This window comes from Erythrolamprus reginae, chromosome 5 (genome assembly GCF_031021105.1).
Source record: "Erythrolamprus reginae isolate rEryReg1 chromosome 5, rEryReg1.hap1, whole genome shotgun sequence".
NCBI lineage: Eukaryota > Metazoa > Chordata > Lepidosauria > Squamata > Dipsadidae > Erythrolamprus > Erythrolamprus reginae.
In genome coordinates, this window is record NC_091954.1 from 38,571,470 (window position 1) to 38,592,018 (window position 20,549).

At 43.1% G+C, this 20,549-nt stretch overlaps 1 pseudogene; it reads right to left on the reverse strand.

Moving 5' to 3' along the window:
• Positions 1-2,210: 2,210 nt before the first annotated feature.
• On the reverse strand, positions 2,211-19,633 carry LOC139168585 (polyadenylate-binding protein 1-like; annotated as a pseudogene).
• Positions 19,634-20,549: the final 916 nt, after the last annotated feature.

A 20,549-nucleotide genomic window follows, 5' to 3' on the forward strand; every position in this document is an offset into this window, starting at 1 on the left:
CAGCCACCCAATGCTGAGATGCATTGTTTACAATTCAAACTAGTCAACTATATGCCATTCAGCCAAGGTTGAGGCATTTTCACAGTGTTATGGATCCAAGACAAAGCTGTTGTCCATTAGCATAATGTATTCCTTCACAGGTGAAAGAGCATTGGGATAAGTTTGAATCTGCAGCTTCTTTGGTACTCGATGCCCTGAGGGAGGTTATAGTACCAGAAACCTGAAATCTGACTTTATTTTCCCTTTCCTTCCCCCTTTCACCCCAGGGAGTTAAGTCAGAATTGCAATGTTTTCTTCATTTCTCAGACCTAAAACATCTTTTGGTAACTGTCACTGAAATAGTTTCTCCAAGGGCACATCTGTGACTCTCTCCACTACTAATATTTAGAAAGGAATTAAAATAGCAATGAGTTGTTAGTCACAATAACAAGGATTTCAACAGAAACTCTCAGCACTATCTGACCATGGAAACTAGATTTATAACATCATCGCCACACCTGTTAATCTGATCCAGTCTTCCTCCCCAAATGTTATTAATGTTTTAAACTAGAATTTTGGGTTTTGGAAGAAGATGATCAAAAGTTCAGCCAGAAGCCATTGTGGAATGGTTCACAATCAATTCATTTCTTGTATGCAATCCTTGAGCTGCAAGTAGCCGAATCTGATTATTTTTTCAATTAGATTTTTATCCCACTTTTATTTTTTGTGATGTCAAGGCGACATGCTTCTACCTTGTATTTTCCCCATAGCAACACTTCTCTGGTAGGGGCTAATGAGAGTGACTGGCCCAAAGATACTCAATATCTTTTATGTCTAACCATGTGTGGCGGCACAGATTGACTAGAACTCACAGTTCCCTGATTTCTAGTCCAGCACCTTAGTTACTATGCCAGACCACATGCCCCAAATCCATGAGAAAAAAGGGCCAGGTTTAAACAGACCTAGACAATAAACACTCATATACATACTTGAAGTCTACACATCTTACATTTCACAAAGTGGAACAAAACTGATCTAGAAAGCTACCATAAACTCTAGGAAATGAAATAGCTGATAAATAAATAACTCTAAATAAATAAGCTACCTTCTAAATCCTGGAATAATTCTATTTCTTCTTGGATTTCTGAATATTTTAACACTATGTGTATATGTATGTATGAGTGTGTGTATAAACAACTATTAAAATAGTGTAAGCAGATAAATTTAAATTAAACCTCAAAATAATTTTGAATATTTTCGTCTGCTGCCTTCTTCAACGTTGTTCAAAAGTTTTTATTGCTGAATAAGGTTGGTACATTAGAGATAACAAGAATTGAGTGTCAAGCTTATATATTTCTCAAGTACAAAATTAATCTGGTTGACAATTTTTTTAAAAAGGTGAAAAGGAGGGGTGAAATTCAATTTTTTCCCCTACTTGTTCTGTGGGTGTGGCAGGGGAAGGATACTGCAAAATCCCCATTCCCTCCCACTTCTGAGGGAAAGATATTGAAAAATTTCCATTGCCACCCCATTCTGGGGCCAGCCAGAGGTGGTATATGCTGGTTCTCTGAACTACTTAAAAACAGGTTCTCCAGAACCTGTCAGAGCCTGCTGACTTTTTCCCCTGGTGAAAAGTTACTAATTTTTTTATATTTGTGATGAAGGGGGAGATCAGCCTTTATATATTTATTTTCTTTTTCTGTACTGTATTCTTATTTCTTCTTTTTTCCCCCTATTTTTTCTTTCTTTTTTTCTTTTCTGCACTTTCTATTTTTTTTAGTATTAATTTATTTTTTTATTGTTAATGTTTAAGGAATTTTTATTAAAGCAAAACTTTTCTAATCCAAATTATGGTTCTTTGCTCAATCCTTACTGCTAACTACAACAGTAGTGAAATTCTGAGCTTTTCTACAGTGAATTACAAAATTAAAGAAATGGATGGTTTAAATTTTTTGTACTGTGCTGAAAATTCTTTTCCCCGGGTTTATAAAACATTAATTTGGATTTTTTTAACTTTTGCTTTTTTAATTTTTATTTTAAACTAATATGTAATCTAGGACAAGCAGTTTTGCAAATTCTGGCATTTGTTGTGTACATAAGCTTTGAAATTTCCTTTCTGTTTTTATTTATTTTAGATTTTGTAATGTTTGTCTCAATATTTAGTAGTGTTTCTACGTTTAGATTTCTTTTCTTCGGTGAAACAATATAATAATAGGTAGTCCTGGGTCTCATTAGACTCTTGGAACTCCTTCTGGATTCTTAACACCTTTCTTAGCAGCTTCTTTAGCTTGATGGGCTTGCAGTAGGACTACAGCTTCATCAATTTTCAGATGAAGAAATTTGGGAAACTCAAGCATGTGAATGTTGTGGTTGGATCACAGCCAGCTCCTTTAATCACAGACTTTGAATAGAAGGAAGTGGGTCCATCTGAGCATCATAGGCCAGTGTGGCTATCAGAGGAGTCACATAGTGAGGGTGAGGAAGGGATAGAGATTGAGAGTCCTGCAGAGTATATAGGACACCCAGCTAGGGTCTTGTCTGGGTCTGATGAGGAGGGGGAGATTCTGGATACTATTTTAGCTGCATGGGTGAGAAGAATGCATGGGAGACAAGAGCAGTTACGCAGACGTAGAGGGAGGCTTAAAGTGCGCAGTGTGCAATTCCAGACTGTTTAAAAGGGGAGGAGACTGGGGGATTCCCTTTGCAGGAAATCAATGTTTCTACCAACAAGAAGGAAAGAGCAAGTTCAGAGTTTTCCCCCTTCTCAAATATTGAAAAAATATAGTTTTAAGAAGTCTGTGAGTATTTTTGCTTCAGCCAAGCTATAGGCTAACTCTGTTTTGGAACATTGCTTGCCGCTCGCTTTGAATCTTGGCTGCCAATGGACATTCTTTGCTTTAATTTGTGATTTTCAACAATTTTGCTTGCACAATAGACTATTATACTTCCCATTTCTGTGTCTGAGTATTAATTGGGATTTAATTGTGACTGGTTGTCGAGTCAGACAGAACAGTGAAGAAGTTGAGAGTTGTCGATTTCTAGCAAAATAGCAGTTATTTTACCAGCCAAAGTAGGGTACGTGGTTTGGATAAGAAGGAAGAGATGTTCTCCCAACATCTGCTTTTGTTCTTGTGGAGGAGCAGAAGCCAAGATGGAAGCAATCAATGGTTCCTGACCTTGTACAGGAAAGCAGGCTGCTGCATAGCAACCTGAGTGTCAGGATCGGGGCCTATCTGATGCAATATTACAAATTGCAGAGAAAATAATTGTAGTAACTGTTGAATCCTATGTAAATAGTTGAATCCTTGTACAAAGCTGTCTCCGGGCAGAAAATGTAAATAACAAGAGGTCGCGTCTGATTGGTTCAGACGCATGACAGTTCCTTTTGGCGCGAGCTGCAAAAGTATAAATAGAGCGGCTTTTCTCATTGACAGCAGACGCGTTCCCTGCTGAATGTCACTTTCCAAAAAGAGCTAAATAAAGGAACCGTCTTTGAATCTGCCTGTCTCGAGTATTTTTCACTGGCGACGACGGACAGAGAAACCACGCGTGCAAGATGAACAACCTTCAAATCGGCCGGGCTCCTGAGTACTTCGATCCGGAGAAGTCATCCTGGGATGCCTACATGGCAAAATTCGAAATCTTCCTCGAAGCCGCCGGGATGAGGGACACCGACCGAAAGCGGGCAATTTTCTTAAACTACTGCGGCCCAGAAATCTTCGATCTCGCACAGACTCTAACCGACCCGCTGCCAGCAAAATCCGTTCCATGGGACGACCTACAAGCAAGGCTCGCTAGCCACTTCAAACCCACGAAACCAGCCATCGTGTTCAGGCACCAGTTCTCTAGAATGACACAACTCGACTCCGAGTCCATTAACCAATTCGCCATGCGACTTCGAACGGTGCTGTCAAAATGCAAGTTTGACAGCCCGGAAGCTCGCCTCACCGATGCCCTCATTTTCAGCATGAGAAATGCCACAGTCCGCAACAAGCTCCTCACCGAAGACGAGCCTACTCTCCAGGTGGTAATCAAGTTGGCACAAACCGCCGAGGTCGCCGACGCTGCCGCCAAAGAGCTAACATAACATGACAAAAGAGAAACCGTTTCCAAAATCGTCTCTTCGCCTTCCCGCGCCGAGGCCCCAGACGACCTCAGCCCACCTGCCATCTCCGAGGACAACTGTCTCCTACTGCAGAGTGACCAATCGAGACAACCCAGATACCCTCGCCCCACTGCTCCTTGCTCCGGCTGCCGAGGAAACCACCCACACCTACGCTGCCCCTTCCGGGCTGCCATCTGCCGCCGCTGCAACCGACGTGGCCACATCGCCGAGGCCCGCAGAGCCTCTCTGCCCGAGGAATCCTTCTCCACTCCTCGTCCTCCTCGATTTTCCAACCAGACAACCCAACTGCGAGACAACAGATTCCCCCGAGGTTCCAGCCACAGAAACTACCCAACCGCTAACCGCGACTACACAAGAGGTAACGAACAATTTTCTGTAAATAGCACAACAACGAAAAATGTGAGCAAAATCGTAATCTCTCTGCTCCTAAACAACAGACCATGCAATCTGGAACTGGACACGGGGTCTAAATATACTATTATGCCATGGGAAAAGCTTAAGATGTACATGCCTAACCTCTTAAAATCTGATCTATTACAAACTACATTGGTAATTAGGGATTTTCAAGGGAATATCATACCTGTGTTAGGAAAAGTACATGTACCTGTTGATTTTAAAAATGTTAAATGTCTCCTTCCAATGGTTGTGGTTGCAGGGGCTAAACACTCTCTTCTAGGATTAACTTGGATGGACCCATTGGGTATTGAAATTTCGGGTATCTGTACTGTTAACTCTGATAACATTCCCAATTTTTTACAGGAATTTCCAGAGGTTTTTAGCCCCACCTTGGGAACTTATAAAGGGCCCCCTATATCGTTTTCTATTGACCCTAAGGTCCCCCCGGTTAGACTCAAGCCCCGAAGGGTGCCTTTACCTCTTCTCCCCAAGCTTGACCTACAGCTCGATAAACTCATAGCCCAGGGCATCCTGGTCCCCGTAGAACAAGGGCCTTGGGAAACGCCAATAGTCATACCTCTAAAACCAGATGGCTCCTTAAGAGTCTGTGCGGACTATAAATCCACACTCAACAAAGCCCTCCAACATCACCCATACCCCATTCCAGTGGTGCAACAAATCCTTCACTCCCTGGGGGAAGGGAGGGTATTCACAAAGATCGACCTCGCACAGGCATACCAACAACTCCCAGTTGATGAACCAACATCTCTAGCACAGACTATCGTTACTCACAAGGGTGCCTTTAAATGCACCAGACTACAATTTGGGGTCAGCATAGCCCCTGGGATTTTTCAAAGCATAATGGAACGTTTATTGACCGGGGTTAAGGGGACTATCCCCTACTTTGATGATATACTAATTTGTGGGGAAAACCAAGCACAACTAAACCAAAGAATAAGAGAGGTTTTGCATAGACTGCAAACTAAGGGCTTGAGGATCAAACCTGACAAATGCGTGTGGGGAACTGAAAGTGTAGAATTCTTAGGATATAGAATAGATGGGAATGGTATCCACCCCACTGCCGAAAAGTTAAAAGCTATTAGAGAAGCGCCAGAACCAAAAAATAAAACAAAGTTACAGGCTTTTCTAGGCCTTCTTAATTTTTACTCTATCTTTTTGAAACAGAAGGCAACGGCAGCAGAACCCCTACACCGGCTGCTTCAGAAGGGAATTCCCTGGACCTGGGGCAAAACTGAGCACGAAGCCTTTTTTCAAATTAAACAATTATTAACCTCCAAAAGCGTGGTGGTTCAATATAGTACATTACTACCCGTCAGGCTTACGTGCAATGCATCACCTTATGGGGTAGGTGGGGTATTGGCACATGTTCTGCCTAATAATACTGAAGCCCCAATCGCTTTCTTTTCCAGAACAATGACCAGCACTGAAAGAAATTATAGCCAACTAGATAAGGAAGCTTTAGCCTTAGTGGCTGGTGTTAAAAAGTTCCATAACTATCTGTTTGGAAGGAAGTTTGAATTGATCACTGACCACAAGCCTTTATTGGGCCTTCTGGCCTCTAACAAGCCAACACCTCAATTTATGTCCCCCAGACTAATTAGGTGGGCCTTATTTCTTTCGGGATACCAGTATGAGCTCATTCACAAAGGGGGCAAAACCATCAACCACGCTGATGGCCTAAATAGGTGCCCTATGTCAGACTTAGTTGAAGACCCAGCCCCATCTGAGGATGTGTTAATAATAGATTTTGAGGAAAATTCAATAACAACAGCAAAGGAGGTGGCTGCGCACACCCAGCAAGACCCAACTCTACAAAAAGTTATAAATTGTGTACTAAAGGGATGGCACGGAGACCCCGAGGAGGCAAAATTAAGTGAGTTTAAAACCAAAAGGTTAGAATTGTCATTTATTAAGGGTTGTCTATTGTGGGGTGATAGAGTAATCATTCCTGAAAGCCTGAAGACCAAAGTACTCACTATGTTACATGTAGGCCATCCTGGTATTGTCAGAATGAAGAGTTTAGCCCGGCGGCACTTGTGGTGGCCAGGTCTGGATACAGACATTGAACGGTGGATAGCCAAGTGTGACCCATGCCAGGAGTCACGGCCTAATCCCCCCAAAACAGCTCCAGTAGAGTGGGAAAAGCCTGCTGGGCCTTGGTCCAGGATACACATTGATTTCGCAGGCCCAATAGCGTCTCAGTATTTTCTGATTGTGGTAGATGCTTTCTCCAAATGGGTTGAGATAATAGCAATGAGTAATATAACCACTTGTGCTACCGTAAGGGTTTTGCACCATTTGTTTGCCACTCATGGCTGTCCTGAAATCTTGGTGTCAGACAATGGGCCCCAATTGACAGCCAGGCAATTTGAAATATTCCTCAGTAACTTGGGGGTCAGACACACACTCACATCACCTTACTCGCCATGGGTTAATGGTCTGGCGGAACGATACGTAAGGGTGGCCAAAGAAGCATTGCGCAGAGCAGGCCCTGGAGAAATTCAGCAACATTTGGACCAATTCTTATTAGTACAGCATATTACACCAAATTCCCTTACACACAAGAGTCCTGCAGAAATCCTAATGGGTAGAAAACTCAGATCACCTCTGGACAGGTTACACCCATGATATTGTAATAATAAATGTCTTGATTATATGTCTGTAACTCCTGAAAGGAATTTGTACCTGGGACAAAATGTTTTTGCTAAAAGTTTTGATGGGGGGTTAAACTGGATTAAGGGAAAGATTGTGCAGCAAACTGCTCCCAAAACGTATTATGTACAATTAGAGGATGGCCACATGTGGAAGCGGCACATTTATCACTTGAGAGGACGCATTGAATCCTCCCAGGGACAAACCGCTAATGAAAACTCTTCCCCCCTATCAGACTTTTACTCACAACCCGATTTACTGGAATTACAAATGGACTTACCAAGCCAGGAAAGGTCCTCCAGCGACGCCGAGCCATCTTCGTCCTCAGAGGTCGGTGTTGTGCCTGCCCACTCAACTCAGCAGGCCGGAGCTCAAACTCGGCCCCAGCCGCACTGTGGAGGTACAGGCGAACCGACCTCCACCGTTGAAAGCGAGGACTCAACTGATCTGCGCAGGTCGGAGAGAGCCTCGCGTAGACCAAGCAGATTGGAGGACTATATCGCATGGTTAACTGATTGACATATTCTGAACTAAGGAGGGAGGGGTGTTGAATCCTATGTAAATAGTTGAATCCTTGTACAAAGCTGTCTCCGGGCAGAAAATGTAAATAACAAGTGGTCGCGTCTGATTGGTTCAGACGCATGACAGTTCCTTTTGGCGCGAGCCGCAAAAGAATAAATAGAGCGGCTTTTCTCATTGACAGCAGACGCGTTCCCTGCTGAATGTCACTTTCCAAAAAGAGCTAAATAAAGGAACCGTCTTTGAACCTGCCTGTCTCGAGTATTTTTCAGTAACTAAAACTGCTTAGTCATGGTGAATATGCAGATTGTAATGTAATTGGTTGCTGATCAGTTTCCGGTCACAATTCAAAGTGTTGGTTATGACCTATAAAGCCCTTCATGGCATTGGGCCAGAATATGTTCGGGACCGCCTTCTGCCACACGAATTCCAGCAACTGATTAGGTCCCACAAAGTTGGCCTTCTCCGGGTCCCGTCGACTAAACAATGTTGTCTGGCGGGACCCAGGGGAAGAGCCTTCTCTGTGGCGGCCCCGACCCTCTGGAACCAGCTACCCCCAGAGATTAGAATTGCCCCCACCCTCCTTGTCTTTCGTAAACTTCTTAAAACCCACCTCTGCCGCCAGGCATGGAAGAACTGAGACATCTCCCCCGGGCCTATACAGTTTATGCATGGTATGTTTGTGTGTATGTTTTCTTTTTAATAAGGTTTTTTTTAGTGACTTTTAATCATTAGATTTGTTATATATTGTGTTATTACTGTTGTGAGCTGCCCCAAGCCTACGGAGAGGGGCGGCATATGAATCTAATATGTAATAATAATAATAATAATAATAATAATAATAATAATAATAATAATAATATGATTGGCTGACAAAGCTATATAATGCACCTTTGCATAGATGTGGCTTGTGGTTTGGCTTGAAGGTATTGTGGCTTAGTATGGTTTAGAGTGGCTTGTGAATTAGTGTGTCCTGTGGTGGCTGAAGACTTGTAGCTGAATATTGTAACTGAGATTAGCAGATAGAGAACTGTGAGTACTTTGTATAGTAGCTACTAGAGAGATAGCTACAGTGTAAATAGTGTAGGTTTGCTACGAAAGAAGTAAATATTTTCCTAAGAAACTCTGCCGTACGTGTCTTCAATTATCTTCAAGACAAAGGTTCCTGATATTTATTTATTTATTTATTTATTGGATTTGTATGCCGCCCCTTTCCAGAGACTCGGGGCGGCTAACAGCGACAATAAAACAGTGTAAAATCCTGGTCTGAGGCTGACTGGTTAGCTGCTTTGGCTATCTGGGTGGGCTAGCTTCTGCAAAACATTACTCCTACTCTGAGGCTGTGTGTTAAGATGCTGCTGTGGATTGCAAACCCCCGCAGCATACTTATATTATACATACTTAGCAGCCCCGAGTCTACGGAGAGGGGCGGCATACAAATCTAATAAATGAATGAACGAATGAACGAACGAACGAACGAACGAACAAACAAACAAACAAACAAACAAACAAACAAACATATGTCGGGACAGTGCATACGGCTGGAATGGCTGAAGTGGCTGCTGCTGCTAAACGTGGACCCATGGCCTGTGTTGATGTGTTTGCTACACACTGTGTTGACATGACTCATGTAACTTGTGAAGCTGGTGCCATGGTACTAAATGGTGGTCTGGGAGTTGTAGAGCAGATGGCGCCCAGCATATTTTGGAAAGGATGAGGTCTGGCACCCTGAGCAGTCCAGCGAGGGCTTGGTCTAAGTTGAATAATCTGACTAGTGGGATAGTAGGCTGCACGGTTTTGTGTCTGTGGGATATCTGCCATGAAATAATCTGGAGGGTTGATGACAGGACTGGACACTGCACTCACACTGGCCATTCTCTGCATACATTGGTTGGTGAGGTGAGCCTGGCGTTCCTCTTTATATTGAGCTAAAGCCACATATAGTGGTTTGGTGGCCATAATTCTACCATTTATTTCTGTTACTGCTTTGGTTGCTTCTTCTGGTGAAGAAAAGCAGACAAAACCAATTCTTTTACTGTGGCCTCTCTCCATCTCTCCATCATGACATTTATACTAATTATTGTGTCAAATGGTGAAATTTTTTTTTGCACAGACGATTGTACTAATTTCTATTTTTTAAATTATTATTGTTTTTGTAAAATTACTACTTAAAAAAAAGCCCAGCCCAGACAATAACCAGAAGAACATGATGTATAGTAATCTAACATCCTGCTCCCGAAATAAGAAGTTATCAAACACATGTTTTTCAAAGCAGTACTGTCCTGTTCTTTAGCAACTGGTACTAACAAGCCACTGAGTCCACTGGTGGGAGAATATGGCCAGATGATGCAAAGCAATAGCTGAGCCATGAGCTAATCTTTTCAACCACCCTTCCTTCTCTTGATGAATGCCAAGAAAAATGTTTCAAGTTTACTACCAACCTGTTAATCAAAAACATGAAACAGAACCACACATATGAGTTAGAAGAGATGGGAGACAAAATAAAATTGTTTATGCACATGTGAGAAAAGAATAAGTGAAAGAGGGGAGGTGATTAATATTAGCTATAAGCCAACGTGCTTGGGGACCTCATTGCTGGCTTAGGAAACTAAAATAAAAGAGAAGAAGGCAATTAATGGTTCTGTAGGCTGTTTCAGCTTGTTCTAAAAATCTGAAAATGAAGTTGAATGTCCCTGAAGAAAAAAAATTCAGCACAGCTCTGAATGTGCTGAATTAATAATAAATAGTACAGTAATGATTGGCCTTGTGTTGACAAGGCCTAATTTTTTCTCTCTTTTGTGTTTCCCCCTCTTTTTAAAGCCTTCATTCCCAATGAAAGTCCTTGGAAAATTGAAAGTTGGTGAATTAGCTCATGAGCCTTCATTTGACATAATTCAGATTATCACTGTACTATGGATTTGGGGTATATTATATTTTTCCCTCCTAGATAATATAAGTGCTATCGGTATACGTATATTTAAGAGCCTAACTTTATCTCATTTGCTTTTTTCTGATACCTGACTCTCTCTTATCTTTTAATGTTCGATTTGGAAACTTCTTTAATATTTTGGACTTTAGTTATGCATTTTTAAAATAAAAGTAATAATGTCGCTGCATTTTAAAGAAACATTTTTTAAATTCCTATTTCTGTTCGGCTACTGAAATACAAACATTTTGAAATGTTTGTCACCATGATGAAAATTCCTTTTATCCCTTAACAGCCTTTAGGGACTAGAAAAAGTCCATACCTGTTGTTTTAAAGCTGCAACCTGTTTTACATGGCGTTTTGAGAGTGCCAATGCCAAACAGAGGAAGGGTAGAATTGCTGCCAAGAGCACCTGCAAAGTTTTAGACACTCTTTTTACCCCTTAAGATATGAAGCTATAAAAGGGAAGAAGAATACAGTACATGCCTGCCTGTTACTATAGTTCTAAATGTGTTTAATAAAATAAGTCTTGCAAACGTCTGTTGGCATACAGTTGCTTTTGATGAAAGAACCATCCAAAACATGGAGAATAAATATAAGCATCTAAAAATACAATTGATTCTGTATATTCCTTCATACATGCTTGCATTTAGGGAACTGTCCATGTTCCCCACCCCATCAATTTTCCTCCAGTGAGAGATTTTCCTACAAAAGTATCTATCATCCCTATCCCTCTCTGCCCCCTCTATCATCCATCCATCCATCCACCCACCCACCCTATCTATCTATCTATCTATCTATCTATCTATCTATCTATCTATCTATCTATCTATCATCTTTTTATTAAATTTATTAAATTTATTAAATTTATTAAATTTATTAAATTTATTAAATTTATTAAATTTATTAAATTTATTAAATTTATTAAATTTATTAAATTTATTAAATTTATTAAATTTATTAAATTTATTAAATTTATTAAATTTGTTGGCTACCCATGTGGCCCATCTTAAAATGATAACATTATACAAAATCACGATACACAATATGAACAAAGTGCTGTAAAAATGTACTATTCTTGTTTTTAACAGAGCAATACAGTAATGGACAACAGAGTTTCAAATGGTGAGCATATTATTTTGTTTATTCCCAGAAATGGGAGGGAGGGAGGAAGGGTTATCAAATATCTGAAGAGGCAAAGGAGGACATGGGTATTTGGAAAGGAGAACCATTTGTGGAGACACACTGTTTAACTTCCTTGGCACCTACAACAAAATTTATAGTCAACAATTGCGGGGGGGGAAACCATTCAGGTCTACATGTTTATGAAATTTCTTTTCTGGCATTGTCTTTGAAATTGGTTAGGAGAGAAAAAAAACCCAGTAGGCAACTAATACACACTGAAATTGACTGGTTCTTGTCAATTTCAGGCAGTAGCACAAGATTGGGGGAAGGGCATTAATCAACTAATTAAGAAGCTTGTTAACTTGCTTGTGAGCATGTATTAGGGAAGCAATGCACCTTAGAAAAAAGCTGTTTGGGAAGGGAAAGCTTGTTAGATACTCAAAAGGCTAGCCAATATTTGATTTTAAAGTAGTGCCTGCTGGAGAGAAAACATGAGGATAGAAGGAAGAACATATCTTTCATTTTCCCCCCCAGAAGTCTGGTAATCCTAAATATGATTTGTGTTCTGGACAACTTTTTGGTTTCTGGCTTTTCCTCCTAAGCTTTCCATTTGAAGAACCATTGTTCTCCTTTGTGACTCCCACAAACAGCCCTGTATGTCTGTTTTTCAACTTTCAGGCATTTCCAGGTGTTAGGAAAATGCCACTCAACCCTAATCACCTGAGACTGTAATTCCCCCTGCTCTCTGAAATTTATCTCAAGATTACTTCACATTGATCTAGGATGCATTATTTTGCTCTTCGAAATTGCAATCACAAATTGAGTCAAACTATTTTAAACGTTATTTCAAATGCTTCGCTATAAATATTTTATTTCTTATATTCATACCGTACCTTCGATGCCCATGAGCTATTCATAACTCTTTTTTATGGCTAAAAAGTCACTCTTTTATTGCAAACAACAAACTTATACCTGTAAGTTTCAAGTTGGGTCATAAAGATATGGAGTACCGTGGTTAGAAATACAGTACTGGAAACTGTATAAATTATAACAAAGCGATCCACTTTGTAAATTCTGTAGACAAACTTCAGCAAAGAAAAAATAATTTTCTGACAGATAATCAAAGTAACCTATACACACTGGAAGTCCTTGTTTAACAACAAACCATTCAGGGATTGTTAGGATGGTGCTGAACAAATGGTATTTACAACCACTCCTCAAAGTTATGGCCATTGAAGTGGCATTGTAATCACAGACTCAACATGGCAGCCTGACTGTCCTAGAACACAGTTCTAGGCTGAATTGCGGTGGACGTGGAATAAGCACACTGACACAATAGATGAGATATAATGGGTCACATTAATTGATTGTTTATCTGGACCTGCAGAGGTAAACAAAGAAGGGCGGAACTACCAATCAACATTTCTGAGCAATTTTGGGCGAATTGTAATAAAGGTAAAGGGATTAAGATACCACAATGACAATTTTGATTATTCATTTATTTTATTTAGTTAGTTTAGAAAATTTATATAGCCGTCCACTTGCTCACTAGGGCTCTGTACAATTTATAGAAAATAAAAACACAATTGCAAAATTCAAAATTCAAACAGTACTGAATGGCATAGGAGAAAAGCAGGCAGAGTTGGAGGGCATGTAAGTTTAGAGTCCTTGCATTGACACAATAGATCCAACCCCCCACCACCACCTTGAATTCTGGTGACTCCTATGTAGCACCAACCTAGTGTGGACTGTTAATTGGTCAGATTATTGGTCAGGAATCAGATGATCCTGATGATTGGCCAAACGGAACATATGTTGATATGGTAAAACTAAAGTTCATGCCTCAGCATGCCTTGGGCCAAAGCCACAGAAGGCATGCTTGACTATTTTTATGATTTCTATATTTTCTATGTCTTATCTGTAGTGTGCCAGTTGCATATTATATAATGAAATGAAAGCAAAGAAATTTATAAATATCTATTTGGCACTATGCTCAGAATTCCTTCCTTCTTGGAAGGACCCATCTTTATTCAGCTGAATAAACCTGATGGCTTATCATCACCTACACCTGGACTCTGTCTTTTATTTTATCAAGCAACACCTGTTAATCTGCACTACAAGATTCTTATGTACAGGATTCATTTATGCTGCAATCTGCACAATGGTCATCATTCTTTGTGCCTGACAAACAGTCACTAAATGAATGGCTGTAAGTCAAGGCATACCTATATTTGCAGATCAAATTTTCAGCCGAACAATCTAGATAGGGCACATCATTTGGAAAGATTCATCTAATGATGTCTCTGTCTTCCTTAGAGACTGAAACTCATGTTTTCAGATTTGTTAGCAAGACAACAGCTCGAAGAGCACAGAAAGACAGCATTTACACTGGAGTTTGTTAATCTAGAGCTGTGAAGAGATATATTGTCATAGCCCAGGTGAGCCAATCTCTTGTATAAAGTGGCCCAATCTGATGAGGCAGTTTAAGGGTGAGAAATGAGTTTTTGAATTTGATGTGATATTTCACAGAAAGTCAACAGCGCGACTGTCAAGATTGTACACACTCCAGTCTTGAAACACTTGTACCGTTGCATAAGCCCGCAATGTTGGTCTTGATGATTGAAATAATCAAGGCTTTAGTTTGCAAATATGAGAGCATACCATGTATAATAAATCATGAGGGTTGGTTTCAAAATGCAGGGAGATGTAAAAAGAGAAAATTCAGACATAAGATAAAAAGAAAACCAAATTTTATTGTATTGAAATGGAGATAATAGGAAAATGACCTTTCTTGTGCAAAGAAAAGATGGAACTTATTTTTCAAGGTATTTACTGTGTTGAAGACAAAGTGTATATTATTTATTTATTTTTTACATTTCTCCGTCTGACATAACATAAAGATATTTGCCTTCTAGATTGAATTGATTTGCCTTTCTAATCTTGATTTCGAGTCCACAGGTTGTCCTCAACTTAAGATCATGATTGAGCCCAAAATTTATATTGCTAAGTGAAACATTTGTTAAGTGAATTTTGTCTCATTTTATGACTTTTCTTGTCACAGTTGTTAAATTAGTGATTCGGTAGTTAAGTGAATTTGGTTTCTCCATTGACTTTGCAGAAGGTCGCAAATGGTGATCACATGACCCTGAGACACTGTAACTGTCATCAGTATGATTCAGTTGCCAGGTATCTGAATGTTGATCATGTGACCATGGAAAAACCAGTTAGAAGTCACCTTTTTTCAGTGCTGTTGCAACTTGAAACGGTCACGAAATGAATTGTTGTAAGTCGCGGGCCACCTGTGTCTAGTTTTCACAGCAGAGAACTTCCTTTAAACCAAGGCCCAAGTTCCAGATTTTATTTATTTATTTATTTATTAGATTTGTATGCCGCCCCTCTTCGTAGACTCGGGGTGGCTCACAACAACAATAAAACAATTCAAGACAAATCTAATAATTTAAAAACATTAAAATAAAAAACCATTATTAAAGCAGACATACACACAAACATACCATACATGAATTGTATAGGCCCAGGGGAGATGTCTCATTTCCCCCATGCCTGATGGCAGAGGTGGATTTTAAGGAGTTTATGAAAGGCAAGGAGGGTGGGGGAAGTTCTAATCTCAGGGGGGAGCTGGTTCCAGAGGGTCGAGGCCGCCACAAAGAAGGCTCTTCCCCTGGGACCCGCCAAACAACATTGTTTAGTCGACGGGACCCGGAAAAGGCCAATTCTGTAGGACCTAATCGATCGCTGGGATTCGTGCGGCAGAAGGCGGTCCCGGAGATATTCTGGTCCGGTGCCATGAACGGCTTTATAGGTTATAACCAACACTTTGAATTGTGACCGGAAATTGATCGGCAACCAATGCAGACTGCGGAGTGTTGGTATAACATGGGCATACCTTGGGAAGCCCATGATTGCTCTCGCAGCTGCATTCTGCACGATCTGAAGTTTCCGAACACTTTTCAAAGGTAGTCCCATGTAGAGAGCATTACAGTAGTTGAATTTCGAGGTGATGAGGGCATGAGTGACTGTGAGCAGTGAGTCCCAGTCCAGATAGGGCCACAACTGGTGCACCAGGCGAACCTGGGCAAATGTCCCCCTTGCCACAGCTAAAAGATGGTTCTTTAATGTGAGCTGTGGATCAAGGAGGATGCTCAAGTTGCAGACCCTCTCTGACGGGGTCAATAATTCCCCCCGAGGGTTATGGACGGACAGATGGAATTGTCCTTGGGAGGCAGAACCCATAGCCACTCCGTTTTATCCGGGTTGAGTTTAAGTCTGTTGATCCAGACCCCAACAGCCTCCAGGCACCAGCACATCACTTCCACTGCTTTGTTGACTGGACATGGGGTGGAGATGTACAACTGGGTATCATCTGCGTACTGATGCTACCTCACTCCATGCCTCTGGATGATCTCACCCAGTGGTTTCATGTAGATATTGAATATCAGGGGGGAGAGGACCGACCTCTGAGGCAGCCCACAAGGGAGTAACCTTGAAGTTGACCTCTGACCCCCCACTAACACCGACTGCAACCGACCAGAGAGGTAGGAGGAAAACCACTGAAGAACAGTGCCTCCCACTCCCAACCCGTCCAGCCGGCGCAGAAGGATACCATGGTTGATGGTATCAAAAGCCGCTGAGAGGTCAAGAAGCACCAGGACAGAGGATAAACCCCTGTCCTGGGCCCATCAGAGATCATCCATCAATGCGAACAAAGCAATTTCCGTGCTGTAGCCAGGCCTGAATCCTGACTGTTGAAGGCCTAGATAATCGGCTTCTTCCAAGGACCGCTGGAGTTGGAGTGCCACCACCTTCTCAACAACCTTCCCCATAAAGGGAAGGTTGGAGACTGGACGGTAGTTATTATGCATGGCTGGGTCCAGGGAAGGCTTCTTGAGGAGGGGGCGCACAATTGCCTCCTTATAAGGAGCCAGAAAGGACCCCCTCCCCAAGGAGGCATTGACAATCTCCTGGACCCAGCTCCATGTCACCTCTGAAACCAACCAAGAGGGACACGGATCCAGTAGACAGGTGGTGGAACTCACAGCTCCAATGACCTTGTCCACTCCATCAGGTGTCACCAAGTCAAACTCCCCCCAGACAGATGGACAAAAACGTTTAGCCCCAGTCACCTCGACTGACTCGTTGTCAGTCGACTCTGTTTTCCAATTGGAGTCGAGGTCCGCTCAGATCCGAGTGATTTTATCAGCGAAAAACGTGCTAAAATCCTCGGCACTACTCTGCAAGGGCTCCCCAACTCCCCCCTGGTTAAGAAGGGGCGGGTTACCCTAAACAGAGCGGCCGGGCAGGATTCCACTGATGCAATCAAGGCGGCATGATACACGCACCTTGCCACCTTGAGCGCCACTTTGTAAGTCTTAATACTCTTCCACCGCCGCGGCCAGGCCCAGTCTCTCTTGCAGGCCCATCATCCGGCAGACCTTCCAACACTGAGTGCCCCCACCCGGGAGACCTTGAATACCATCAGCAATGTCCCTTCCATCCAATCCACCAAACCTGGGGCTTCCTATTCACTCCATCTCCCACCGCTCAATCAATTTTAAAGCAGTAGCGATCAATTTTGTTCTGTAGAAAAATACAGTCCTAACTTTATTCCAGATACACTCCTAACCACAGTGCCAGAATGCATCCTAAGGGGCACCAAAAAAATAAAAAAGCAATATTCTTTTTCATTTCAGGAAACCAGGTCAAGCCTGCAAACTAATTAGCCAGCATTGGGAGCATTAGAGATGAAGACTGGAATGTCTTGTTCTTGGTTCATTTAACCTTTGTGGGAAGCCACCTGAAGCTAGAAGACTTCGCAGAGAAGTACCCGCCTTTTGAATTGTATTGTCTTTTGAAATGCGGGTGCACTGGTTGTGATAGTGTATATGAACTAATGTTCACCTGTGGAAATTAACACGATATGGGACTCTCTGAACTGTTTATTCATTTTGACCTTTGATGTCTCAAGACGGTGCTGTTCTGCACTAGATAGCCACTATTTTATCTGTATCTGTGCCTGTGGTCTACACTTATGTATATGTAATTTTCCATGTTTGCATTCCTGTATTTCTGATCAAAGAACATAGTGGTATTCTTATTTAAGATTCTATTTACGATATTTTTGGGACTACAATACACTCTGGACTATAAGGCACACATTAGCTTTAGAGGGGGAAAACAAGAAAAAAATTGCTTTTTCACTGTGGCACATTTGCCATCATTGTGGTCCATTTGCCACTGCCATGGCCCATTCACCACAGCCTATTTGCTACAGCCCATTTGCTGCTGCCAACCATTTGCCACTGCCACCCGTTTGCTGCCATCACTCATTCATCACCACTGTTGCCCTTTCACCACCACCTGTTCACCGCTGCCTGTTCGATACTGCCACAGTCCATTCGCCGTGGCCCATTCACCACCATGGTCCATTTGGTGTGGCCCATTTACTGAGGCCTGTTCGCTGCATCCCATTTGTCACCACTATATCCTGTTTGCTGCTGCCGCAGCGCATTCACCATGTCCTGTTCTCCGTCAATCACCACAATTGGCGGTGAATGGGCAGCAGTGAATGGGTGGTGGTGGCGAAAGGCAGCCATAAGCATCGGTGACCCACCCCACCTAGAATCAGTGCTGCAGCAACCCTCCTCCCTGCCCCCACCACAATATTTGCTCTATAAGATACACAGATCTTTCCATCCACTTTTTTGGGGGGAGGGCGAAGTACGTCTTATAGTCTGAAAATACGGTATTTTCTATGTTCCTTTCCCATTTGTAGTATACCACAGGTATAAGGTAGTTCCCGACTTACGACCACAGTTAAAGCCAAAATATATGCTGCTAAGTGCGAAATTTGTTAAGTGACCTTTGTCCCTTTTTACAACTTTCCTGCCACATTTGTACAGGTTTCTTAAACATCCCCATGTTTAAGTGAATCACTACGGTTGTTAAATAAGTAACAGGGTTGTTAAGTGGTTTCTCCTTTGACTTTTGTTTGTCAGAAGGTTGCAAAAGGGGATCATGTGACCCCAGGGCACTGCAACCATCATAAATGTGAGTTGGTGGTTAAGCCTCCCAATGTAAACCATGTGACCTTGGGGATGTTGCAAGGATCGTAAGTGTGGAAAATGATTATAAGTCACTTTTTTCAGTACCATTGTACTGTTTGGTCACTAAGTGAACTGCTTTAAGTTAAGCACTACCTGTGTTTTATGAATAGGCAACAAAACCTTTTCATGACGTGACAGATGTTGAACAGATTTTCTGTCTGTCTGTCTGTCTATCTATTTGTCAAATATGTATAGGATAGTAATAGTTTGTATAAATATAACCTAAGTAATGATAGAAGAGGACAATAGGACAGTAGGACAGGGATGGTAGGTACAGTCGTGCGCTTATACATGCCCCTTACAGACCTCTTAGAAATGGGGAGAGGTCGACTGTAGACAGTCTAAGGTTAAAGTTTTTGGGGTTGAGAGAATAAACCAGAGTCAGGTAGTGCATTCTAGGCTGAAGTCGCATTTTCTGCAGTCGGGTTTGGAGCGGTTTACATTTAGTTTGAATCTATTACGTCTCGTGTATTGCTGCGGTTCAAAGTGATTATTTCATTCATTATAAATGAAGAAGAAGAACATTATTCTTTCATGCATAAATGTGCCTTTTACTTATCCCATCTTGTTAGTTGATAAGGTGTATATTCCTAGGTTTAGAAAGCTTAGAACTACGTCACCTTAAACACGATCTAAGCATAGCCCATAAAATCATCTGCTACAACATCCTTCCTGCCAACGACTATTTCAGCTTCAACCACAACAATGCCGCCGGCGACTTACCAGCCGGCGCGGGGTTGCGGTGTGGGTCGGGAAGGAGGCCGCCATTGTGGGGGTGGAGCCTGCGGCCCCTCGTCATCCCCGGGGGCCGCAGTGAGGTGTATGGTGGCGCTGGCCACCCATTGGCTGGGCGAGGGTGAGGCAGCCCTATAAAAGGGGCTGCCTCGTGGCGCAGTTTCCCTCGCCCGACAGGTCAGAGACACGGCCCTGCTGCTCCTTTTGTAAGCGCGGCTAGGCCCGAAGGCCGAAGAGGACGCGTGGGCGGTGATCGAGCTTCGGGCCGGCGGCGAGTGCTGGGGGAGAGCGCGGCTAGGCCCGGAGGCCGAAGAGGACGTGTCGGAGCAGCGGGAGGCCCTGGGCCAGCGGCACACACGGCGCTGAAGGTGCGGCCAGGCCCGGAGGCCTGACAGGGACGCGTGGGCGGCAGAGGCTCAGGCCGGCAGCGCTCGGCGGCCTTTCGGGCCCTCTGTTTTATTCGAAGGGGGGTAGCAATGGCTAGAGGCAGCAGGGCTAAGCCGGGGACCCGGCGGATGGCAACGGGGGGGCAGGCCGGCGATCAGGGCGCCCCCCCCCATCGAGCCCCGCCGTACGGGCAGGAGGAGGGCCCCCAAGCGTACATGGGGGGAGGCCCCTGGAGCTGGACAGGCCAGTAGGCCTGGCAGGGAGGGCAGCTCCAGGGGGGAGGTAAGTCACAGGGGGCGGGCCGCAAGGCGCCGGGGGCTGACACCCAGGGCAGCAGGCCGCCAGGGGAGGGCCCCATCCCGGGGGCCACATGGCAGACGGAGGGAGGCCTATGATCCAGGGGAATGGGACGCCAGCCCAGGGGAAATGAGTGGGTTGGATGAGGGGTCCCCCACAGCACGGGCGGCTGGGGATGTGGATGCTGGGGAGGAGTCAGTGTCTGTATCCTCACACCTTCTTTCTGCCTTGCTCGAGAAATTGGATGAGGGGCCAAGGAAGAGGG